At 40.4% G+C, this 11,657-nt stretch overlaps 1 long non-coding RNA gene and 1 pseudogene across 3 annotated transcripts in view; both read right to left on the bottom strand.

The window, feature by feature from the left end:
• LOC116089249 overlaps positions 1-8,288 on the bottom strand; it is a 16,201-nt gene extending 7,913 nt beyond the window's left edge. For 2 of the 3 annotated variants that reach the window (XR_004118241.1, XR_004118240.1), the window contains exon 1: positions 8,205-8,288. This is a non-coding gene — a long non-coding RNA (uncharacterized LOC116089249). Of the gene's footprint in view, positions 1-8,137 lie in introns of all 3 variants that reach the window. The other variant, XR_004118242.1, reaches the window with a different exon arrangement.
• Positions 5,892-6,045, bottom strand: LOC116089695 (annotated as a pseudogene).
• Positions 8,289-11,657: the final 3,369 nt, after the last annotated feature.

Here is an 11,657-nt window from a genome sequence, read left to right as displayed (position 1 = left end):
ATATATATATATATATATAAACCACCAAAAACACTACTTATCTATTAAAAAAGCTGAAACACAGGCCAACCCTTTCTTTTTATGAATTATAGCCTTCTTTACAGTTGTGAAGAAAAGATTCTGAATTAAGAGTACTTGGGCTCCTTTACTATTGCTGTGGTCTCTTCATCTGCCATGTCCTTCTAGAATGCCAGAGTCAAGAGGTCTGAGTGTCCTACTGGGTCATGGCTGGAAGGAGAGAACTTAACCATCACAAAGAAAGGAACTGCAACCTTGGGTGAGCAAGGCCACATTGCTTGAATCTGCTCTTCTCTCATTCCCAGGACTGAGATGACCTAAAGTTGGGTGAAGAAATTGTGACACTTGCATACAATGAAATATTGTCTGTCCTGCCACATGGATGAGCCAATATCAAGCTAAGTGAAAGAAACCATACACAAGAATCCACATATTGCATGACCCTGTTTATATGAAATGTCTAGAGAAGACCATTCTACAGAGACAAGAGACCACTCTATAGAGACCACTCTATAGGTACATTTCCGAGTACCTGCGAATGGCCTCGTTGCTGTATGAACGATAAAGCCATTTCAGAAACACTTAGTCCCAAGCATGGCTCTTCCTTTGGCATCATTCAGAGCAGAAACTATGTTACATATGTGAAATTCAGATGCATGTGGCCATGCCAGATGTAGACCTGCCAGGACTTGCCTTCTCCAAGCAGAACAGTGCTCTTCAGGCTAGAAGGAGGAGTGAGAGTGACTTCAGGCAGGCTTAAGGGGCTAATGGAGATGATCAAACACTGGATTATAGTGATGACTGTACAAGTCTGGAGATTTACTAAAATGAACCATATGCTCTGTAAACTAGAAACTAATAAAGATCTTCTAATATTTTTTATTAGCCATTTTATTTGTTTACATTTCAAATATTTCATATCCAATGATAGCTCCCTTCCCAGTTATCTTTCCACAAACCCCTATCCCATCCTCTATCTTCCTCCTTCCCTTTGCCTCTATTGAGGGTGCTCCTCCACCCACTCCCACCTCATTGTTCTAGCATCTCCTTATGCTGGGACATTAAGCCTTCACAGGATCAAGGACCTCCCCTTCCACTGATGCCAGATAAGGCCATCCTCTGCTACATATGTATCTGGAGCCATAGATTCCTGCATATATACTCTTTGGTTGGTGGTTTAGTCCCTGGAAGCTCTAAGTGGTCCAGTTGATATTTTTTTAAAAGTCCATATGAAAGAGCTGAGATGGATCTGTCTGGGCTGTGGTTGAGGACAGACCACAGACCTTGCTGTCCCTTGCTAAGGGATGCTCCTTTCTTACAGTAGCTTTTTCCACCACCAGAACATGAAATTCCTCCCAAGACCATTAAGTGCTCAAAGTACAGAGCTGAGTTACATGTGTTTGACATATCTCTTGTCTTGAAGAAAGTCAACCTATAGGATGGTGAGGAATGAAAGAACTCTGTAGGGGGTCCTGGAAGGCTTTGAGAAAAAAATTAGTATAAGGGAGTGCCTGGCGGTTTCCATTCTTTCTCCATGCCTTTATTTTGTTCCATGCATCCTAAACCTCCAAACTATCAAGGGTAAGTCACAATCTGAGGTCTAAGTCATAATTGTAGCAAGTGAAGCTTCTGTTCCAGGTGTGGATATAGTCCGTGGGTAATGCTATCAATGTTCTCTACCATTTAACATGATGGAAAAGAGGACACTCTCTGTTTTCTAGTATCTCTAGAATCATGTAGATTTGCAGGTACCTGAGGCAGTATACTTTCCATGGAGAGAAAGCCTGTCACCAGCATGAGGTTCTCCTTTAGAGTGTTAGGATAGAACTGGTAATATGGCTAAGATTTCCTGGACAACTGTGTCTTAAGCAATAATTGGCCACCCTTTAAGTTTGTTTCCTTAGGGCTTTTTGGACCTGGAAGTTTTACTAGTATACATGGCTTACAGTGGGGATGAAGCACTGTATATGAGTCCACACGCATGGTTTAGTGGCCTTGTGCTCCTACAAGAGTGAAAACCAAGCTCAAGACTTAGCCTGTGTTTGCTTTACTGGGCTGCAGGGGGCTCGATTTGTCTGAGCTCCCTTATTAGGAATTGCCTTACATTTTTGAGTATCTGAGAATGGCCTCATTGATGTAGGAACTGATAAAAAACATTACAGGAACACTTGCTCAAAGCTTCGCTCTTTCTTTGGCATCATTCAGAGCAGAAACTATGTTACATAAGTGAAATTCAGATGCATGTGGCCATGCCAGATGTGGACCTGCCAGGACTTGCCTTCTCCAACTTTCTTGTTTCTGACTGATTTTGAAGGATGTTTGAAAGATAGAAAACTTTCAAAAAATCATTTTCCTTTGAAATAAACTCTAAGGTATGTTATCATGCATTCCAAAAGGATCATTTTGTACCCAGGAAGTGCCCACAGTGAATACTAATAAAGTATCAGAGATAATTATCCCTCACACAGTTGGCTCTCACAGGAGATGCCTTGGATCCAGTGTGAAGAGAGACAGTCCTTCACAGGGGTTTCCAACATAATGCTTCCTCTGCCTTCACAGACAAAGAGCTGGAGATGCTTTATCATTAATTAGCAAAGTATTGTTTGAGCAGTGGGCCATCTACTGCGGGGACGGCTCTAGAGGCTGCTGTGGGTTAGATGATCACTTTCATTGTGGGTTAAGGATCAATTTCCTCAGAGTTATCAGCAACCTCAGTCAATCATGGATCCCTAGACCTGATCCCAAAGCCACTTTCAAGTCACACACACTCAAGCAAACTCTCCTGGTGGTTTTCTATTCTGTTTTGTATTTCTTCTTGTACAAAGATAATTGAGAACTAATCATTTAGATCCCAGCATGGTCCTCATGACTCATGAGAGAGCACCCAAGAGTTGCTGTTGTCTTAATTACAACTTCCTGTTTGTTCGTGGAAAAGGAAGACCTAGACTCCTGCCCTTTTGGTTGAAGAAAAATCATAGGAAATAGAAAAAATGAGTCCTCTCCACATATTTGAAAGAGGGTCAAGTTGTGCTTATATTTCTCAAGAGGTGAAAAAGGGATTTGACTAGCCTGTAAGCTCAAAGTCTTGGTTGGCAGCTAACTTCTGTAGCTCTTAAAATACATCTGGGATGGATGTTGGCATCCAGAGAACCTTATAGGTAGCAGGAAAGTGATAATTCCAACACCTAGGATTGTATGGATGCTTGTGAAAAAGAATTGGTTCACCTAAATATAATATTTCTCTCTTCCTTTCCTTCCTTCTTCTTTGACTCTTTCTTTTTATTATATCATAGAATGCAGACAGAACAACATGTAGGAACCAGAAAAGCAAAAAGTGTTGGAATATAAAGTCAGCTTTTATCCTCTCAAGATTAAGCAGATCCTCAGTATTTGAGCTCTGTAGATGTTTCCATCAAAGAAGTGTGCTTGCTTCACCAAGGTAGAAGCTAAATAATTATTTCTATCGCCACCAGCAGACACACACAAGCCAAGGAAACAAACAACTTCCCCATGAAGCCAGGGCTGAGGGCTGATAATAAAAATGGCAACTGAATGACAGCAAACTGTTTATCCCCCCTGAGCTTGCCTGATAATTCCTTTTTTTCTCTCTGAATAACTAAAGGAGAGACAGCTGCAGCAGCAATCAGGATTCAAAACTCCATTAATATTGGTGACTCATCAGCCGGATTCTTTCTCTATGTCTGGAAATGTCAGGAAATTAAAAAAAGCTTTGTGGCATCTCTAGGAGTCAAATCCCCAGTCAGAGCTGTAACCACTTCAAAATATTCTTGGCCTCATTTGGAAAATGGCTGTCACCCGGGACTTGGCCTGGTTTGTTCCCGTCGGCAAAGGGCAGGACCAACTACCAATCTCACTGAGTTAACCACTCAGCTCACCTTTCCCCAGTGGCATGAGGAAAGTGAGATAGAAAGCATCAATATTTGCTAATGCACTATACTCCATATGGAATGCCTAGAACAGCTAGACATGATCTGAGCTCTTGGCTTGGGCTTCCTTAAAGAAGGCAATAGGCAAAGATTGAAGCTGCATGGGTCACAGGCCCTCTTACTTGAGTAAGGAGTTGATAAAGTAGAATATTTAGAAATATTTAGATAATTGTATTTGTGTTGTTAGTCATTCTATGACTATCTCATGCTGATGTTTACCTTCCCATTCACTTAAAATAGAGCTTATAAATTTTTTTTTTTTAGTTCAACTGGCTTTTGAGTGTAACAGAAGAGCTTTATGTATATATGGAAAAAGGTATGTCTTCTTGATTACAAATCTGGAATGCAGAGCAATCGAGAAACTATAATACTGCCCATAGAGTTGAGTTGTTAGGTTCTTGGCTATTGTGGACCTTAGTGATAATACATTTAATAAACTCATTAAAATATATTTGCAAATTTGAACATGTATAATGTGAGTGACTATGGGAAGTTGCTGCTCAGAAGGGGATATTGGTGAGAGAGCCTGGGCTGTGTGAATAGAGAGGGTCTGTGGACATGAGGAGCATTTGACCTGGGCTTGGGGTGAAGACGTGATAAAGAAACCTGTTTGGATGGAATGAGAAGTTCTCCTGCATAGATGCAAGGACAGAGACTTAGGTTTCAGCAAGCAGACAAGTTGAGAAGTTTGGTATCAAGTGGGGAAAGAAAATTGCTGTGGCCTGTTATAGAAAGATTTGTTAGCTGAGGGGAGCAGTTAGAAAGCCACTTCATAGTCAATGAAAAGTTCTTTCCAGGGAAAAGAGGGCTCTTTGTTGTTTCACTCATTTGTTCCATAGTTACTGGTCAGTTACCATGTCATTAATTATTGGTAATGAAGTGTCCTTGTATTTGGGGAATTAGAGGAAAAAGATTCAAAGCAATAGAGCACACATGCAGCAGAGCAAAGAGGGGTATTGTGTTATATAGGACTGAGTTCAATGGATGCTTTTCAGAGTCAACATGTCTTGAGAGAAGACATGAACCAAGTGAAGGAACTGGAGAGAGGCTCACCTAAGTCTGCCAGAAGGCGACCCTTGTCATTTGCTGCAGATGCTATGGTACCAAGGAAGGAACTGATGGAGAAGAGGAAGGAGATTGGTAGTGTAAAGCAAGAAGAACACAAGAAAGAGATATGGGTGTGGTGAGCTCACTTGCAGAGTAAGAGAAGATATGGACATGTCCAGAATGGAACCTAGAGTCCTTTAAAGTGGAGACATTATACAAAGAAGTGGTCTCCAGCCAGAGAATTTAAGGAGGAGAAGAAGGATGTGGGAGAGTATCACTGTTATCATAATCTAGTGTTTAACAAGAGATCCCCCAGTGCTGATGGTACTGGCTGGTTTGAGTTGCCTAACATGAGTGTTGGCAATCAAATGCAGAACCTCCGCAAGAGCACTATGTTCTCATGTTCTCTTAACTGCTGATTCATCTCTCTAGCCCCAATAGTGCAAAGACTGGAGGAATCCCAGAGTGAAGTCCCAACAGAATGGATATTGACATGGGCACGGCCATGATAAAGACCAAGGGCTGGGACACATAGGAAGCTGGTAAAGCCATTCCTAATGTGGACAAGGCTCAAGATGGAAGGCAAAACTTTCCTTGGGGTTCAAGTGTGAGTCAGTGACCAGTATGTATAAAAACTTGCAACTGCAGTTTCATCCTCTCAGATGCTTACAGCCTGAGACTGGTCATCTAGAGACTTAAGCTAACTAGCCCCTCCTCTTGTGCTGTAACTAATAAACACACTGAGGTTCCCTGTTGCCCAGGGAGAGTAGGAGCCCTTCATCAGAGTGCATACCGCACCTGAGCCAAGCTTTCCTGTACACGTGCCTGTGTGTTTGTTCATTCTTCAGTCCCTCTCTGAGTAGCTCTCTATTCAGGAGTAAAGGAACATAGTCACAAAAGCCACAGCACAGTGCTTTTACTAAAGTTTAATTTAGAAATTATGTACAGTAATTTATTAATAGCAATAACTATTGACATTGAACTGATATAATATATTCTACACTTGATCTTAGCCAAAAGGCTGAGAAGTGATGATATAATATATTCTAATAAAAGTCAAGTAAAATTTATTCGTTGCTTACTTCCAGAATTTTCCATCTAATGTTTTTATACCAGAGATGACTGCAAGCAAATGAAACCATAGAAAATAAAACTGGGGACAAGACAAGAGAGAGTATGTCCATCAAGTCAATAGGCAGGCCTCCCTCGAGCAGTGGTTCTCAACCTGTCTGGACACCTTTGGAGGTTGAATGACGTTTTCACAAGGGTTGCCTAAGACTACCAGAAAACACAGGTATTCACACTGTGATTCATAACACTAGCAAAATTACAGTTATGAAGTAGCAATGAAAATAATTCTGTGATTGGGGGTCAGCATAACATGAGGAACTATATTAAAGGATCACAGCACTAGGAAAGTTGACAACCACTGCTCTAGAGGACTAGAACTAATAAAATGAATATATATTAAAGAGGGAGGTATTATTTTAATTTACATGATAGGTTCCCAGTTGCCCAACACTGGCTACTTTCACAGTGGAAAGGCTAAAAACCCAGTAACTATCTACTCCACGATTGGATACTGAGCAGCCCCAATTTGGCGTCAAAGGTCTCAAGGATTTCTGGAAAGCCCATTGGCCACATCAGAAAGCTGAAGACACTGGGTTCTGATGTCAGGAGTGGCAGCAGCAGTAGCAATAACAACAACACTGGTGGGGACAGTAGGGTAGATGAACTCATGAATAAGACATGAAAGCTGGCTGGCAAAAAGCAAACACTTTGCCCTAGGGCTTCCTTCTGCCTGGGCTGGTCCACATCTGGGTGGGTTTTCCCACTTCAGTTAACAACATCAAGAAAGCTCCTAAGTGGGCCTAGAGCCCTGCCTGTTTTAGTTGATTCCAGATGTAGTCAAGTTGGCAACCAAATGTTGTTGGAAAGAGGGAAAGACAATGGTTCTGCATCAACTTGGAAGAGCTCATGTTGAGGTCTAGAGTATGAATTTTAACTGGAGTGCATTGGAGGGCTTTCATTGTTCTAAACATGGATATTTACTATTCATTAGTGGACAAATGAATAGAAAATACAATGAATACTGTAATATAAATATAAATACTAGCAAATGCTATAACTATAGAAGGTAAGACTCATTTTAGCCCAGTTGGGACAGTGATAGCATTGTGCTGTTAATTATATTGGGAGACTAGAGACTTATTCCATACTTTGTATTTATAATATGAGATAGGTTTTGTGACAACCACTGTCTTTAACAACCTGAGCTGTGTTATTTCCAGGTCGGTCTCTGCATTGCTAGACGCACTGTGTGACATTCAACATTAACCATCTCCAGGTTCTCATTTAGCCTTAGTACAAGGTAAGGGCTGGCGAGATGGCTCAGCAGTCAAGAGTGATTTCTACTCTTGCAGAGGATCGTAGTTCAATTCCTAGTACCCATATTTGGTGGGTTCAAAATTGCCTGTAGCTCTAACTCCCAGGGACGCAATGTCCTCTTCTGTCCCACACAGGCATCAGCACATGTATGACATACTCTTACACATACACATAAGCAAAAACAAAACATGAACCTTTAAAAGTAGGACTTAATGAGAGTAAGGCATTGTTCAAGGTCCTCTTCTATCTCAAGCACCCAAACCTCACAAATGTACACAAATGTTGTTCCTAGAGTATACAACTGCGATGCCAACTCCCAACTGTGAAGTCTTTCAGGCTCCTTGTTATCTTAAAATACAGAAACTGAAGATGTTAGTATTGCAGATTAAAGATCTAAAGAGTCAACAGCAAGTTTCCTACTGTCTTTGACAGGGAAAAGTGACCATCTCCCCCTTCTCTAAACTCTCCCAGCACCCCATCTTTGCCTCTCTGATGGAAACTGATGGTTCAATTATTATTATTATTGTTATTATTATTATTATTATTATTATTATTATAAAATCTTAAGTACTTGCAGGCAAAATACAACAAAATCCACAGTCTTGTTCCTGGAACCCTAAGATGTGAGTTTGGTAGGGTTGCTCTAACTGAGTGCTATAAATCACAGATAAGGCTCCTTTCAAGAGTAGTGCCCGAGGATTAATTTTTTAACATAGGAAGACTTTGGGGACATTTACCTAAATCATAGCAGTGGGATTCAGAAATGACATTATAAGTACAGCTGATCTTTATAGTGATTCTGACCTTGCTGTAGTTTCCAGTTTCAATCTAATGACAGGGTAGTTTTAATGAGGAAAACCATGCCTGGCAGTAGAGCCACACTTTGTCTGAACAGCATTCTAATGCTTTGAATCACAGAACTTCACATTGTCTCTTGGTAGAATATTACTACATCATCTATCTGATGCTTAAAGATAAACACATAGTTGGCACAAGCCATGGCTTACTCAACAGAGTACTTAAGTTCTTCAAATATGTTAAACAAAGTCAGACATGCAGTCTTACACACTGTTTCCCTGAAAACCCCTTTAGACTTCTCCTATCTAAAAATTTCTATGGCATTTTATAGCCTTTTAGGGACTATTTAAGCCTGAGGTAACCAGGCTTTCATGTGTTGGGTTAAAGGTGATGTTCAAATGACATATGGTGGTGGTAAATTGGCATGGAGATTAGAACTACAACCTGCTCTTCCAGATGGGAGCTTAGTTTCCAGAACCCTAGATAGGCTCACAGTTGCTTGTAATTCTAGATCCAATGATCTGATGATCTCTTCTCTGCATACATGCCACATGCATGCACACAGACACAGGCACACACACATATGTACACGCACACATACACACAAATAATAAATAAATAAATCTAAAAGAAAATCAAAATGGACTTAAGAACAGATGGTATGCCGACGTGTCAATAATGTGCTATGTTCATGTTTCTGCTCTAGTCTTCCTCTTGTGACTAGAAGATCAGAATTTAGGTCACACATAGCCTCAAATCCAAGAAACTTAACTCAATTATTTTCCAATATTTAGTTAGAAATGGGGGTGATGCTTCTCTGCCATTCCTAGCTCTTGTGCAGTGTAAATAACGTGGAAGTTGATGGGTCATCTTAGCTCATCGGGTCTTGTTAAGGCCAACGATATGTTCCTATGGGCAACCCTATGTGAAGGGCTCTATTGGTCTTATATTGTCTTCCTATCTCTAGTTTTCTCAGATAAAAGCAGGGAAGCAAGAGGGAAAACCTCAATAAAGGTCTTTGGAGTTCAAAACTAGGCCACCTTACTCATACAGATCTCTTGTGCTGGATTCTCCACCTGGTGTCTTGTTGATATTCTCACCCCCATCTCTATAGCCTTCTACTTACTGCTCCCATGAAATTGCTTCTGCTTGTAGAAACAATATAGTTTAAACCTGACATGCTCCTTACAGGATCATGTTTTCAAGGCTTGACCCACAGATGGTATTGCTTAGGACACAGTGGAAGCTTTAAGAGAGGGGCCCCAGTTAGAGGAAGCAGGTCACTAGGGCGAGCCTTGGGTGATTATAACGCAGCCTTTCCACAGTAGCCATGGTGAGAACAACTCTCCTCTGCAGAGGGTTTCCTCAATCATGATGTCCTCATGTCACGTTCAGGGGCATGAAGGTGATTGGCTATGAACCGAAAGGTTTGAAAACGAAACCTCCCCTCCTTAAGTTGTTTCTCTAAGCATTTTGGCTAACTAAAAGCAAAGGTAGGTAACATATGTTGCATCCCATGTAACTTCTTCTGCCAAGGTACAGCCCAAATCTAGCTCCCATCCTCCTGATTAGTTGCTTTCTTCATTTCTTTTTCCAATCCCTGTTTCCAACATCTTTCTCACCCGCCACACACAGGAGGAGCGCAAGGCTAAACCTCTAGACCAGAGAAGCTTCAGTCTCACCTGGCCATGGACATAGACACAGGGTTGAGGGAGAAGTGAAGTCATTGCCATAAACAGCTTATAACAGAGAGTCTCTTAAAAGCAGCTCCACTCTCCAGTACCTGCCCACGACACTGTAGTCCCTAGAGCACAGGACAATGTCCCCACGACTTGAGTCTGCTTTACTTTTATAGAAGCATTAGAAGCCATACATGAAACTTTCCTTCTCTGTAAAGTTACTGTGGTTGATTCTTTTTCTCTAATAACTGGAAAAATACTTTATCTTAAAGAACCATGATGTTTGGGGTGACCCTGGGGACAATTCTAAAGTTCCATTAAGAGCCACGTGAGGCACACTCATTGCTGCAGTATAAACACAAAGTGTACACTTTATTTTTTTCCATTCTTGGGAAAGTCATTACTGTTTCCATTGCATTGTTTTCAAAGTAATTGAAAAATGGTCAATTTCATGTTCCTCTGTAGTAAACATACTGAGTGGAAAATTTCAAGTGTAGCCATCTCTCCTGCTTGATAACATGATTTGTATTTCCAGTTGTTTACGGTGAATGAACTTGGGCTATTACACTGGGAGAATCACAGAATCTATATATTTTTCATATGTGGTTGAGGTCCCCATTTTTCTAACAGAAAGAGCTTGTGGTCATTTGCCATGAAATAAATAAATCCTAAGTCTTTTTAAATTGTAGATATAAGAAGAAAAAGCACAACCTGAGCCAATGGAACTACTACAATTTATTATTAAATTAGTCTTTATGTTTCCTAGTTAGGGAGAAATAACTGAATGTCCAAGTCAGAAGAGCTCCCAAGAATTGGTCTTATGAAAGGAAATAGCGAATGGGTAACACAAAAGGAATTTTCCGTTAATAACTGTTAGTGCTGTTGAAGTATTTCTAAAAGTGTAGATGGCTGGATTTGATTCACTATTGCCTTTCAAAGTGGGAAAGAGAGGCATGTGTCTACAACTTAGTTGCTATTATTATGTATATATATATGTATGTATATGTATATAATCTCAAAGAGGTGGAAAGATTTCAAGTCATGGAGACTCATTTCCTATGGCTAGTAACTGCATATTCATATTTCGTATCAATCTGAGAAGATCAGGTGTCTCTAAGATGACATAATAATGCATAGGTCATGAAAAATGGAACAGTATGAGTTATCTTTCTTCTTGCTATGGCAACACATCTGGCCAGAAGCCTTGAGAAAGACTCTTGTTCAGCTCACTTTCTTTTTTTATTCAATCTGAGATCCCAGCCCATGAATTGTGCCAACCACTTTTAGGATAGATTTCCCCACTTCAGTGAACCCAATCTAGAATTTCCCTTACAGAAACACTTAGAGATTTATCTTCATGGTCTGTTAAACTGGTAATCAATACTATCATAGGAATAATGTAATCGATGATAAGTAACAATTACTGAGACATCACAACCTTTTGAACAAAACACTTTTCTAAGAATCTTTGCTTATGAATCAAGCATCACACATATCCATGTTTCATTTCATTTAGTCTGTGAGGAATTGAAGCCAAGACAGGTGAAGTATTCTACAAAATGCCACACATTTCAGGAAGCTTCCTGAGTGACCTTGGTCTTCCTTAGGAAGATTCTAGTCTTTTGCCTGAGATTCTTTTTGACTAAACCAAATCAACCTTGACCTGGGAGAGTCAATTAACCCCAAACCCACAATTCCTGGGGCAAAGATCTATGTATTTACTGGCCCCTGTGTGTAGTATATTGAAGTATGTTCCTGTGCATGTTCCTAGACAGTAACT

The sequence above is a fragment of the Mastomys coucha genome, unplaced genomic scaffold, assembly GCF_008632895.1.
Source record: "Mastomys coucha isolate ucsf_1 unplaced genomic scaffold, UCSF_Mcou_1 pScaffold14, whole genome shotgun sequence".
In the NCBI taxonomy this organism is placed as follows: domain Eukaryota; kingdom Metazoa; phylum Chordata; class Mammalia; order Rodentia; family Muridae; genus Mastomys; species Mastomys coucha.
This window is presented reverse-complemented; position numbering and strand designations above follow the sequence as displayed.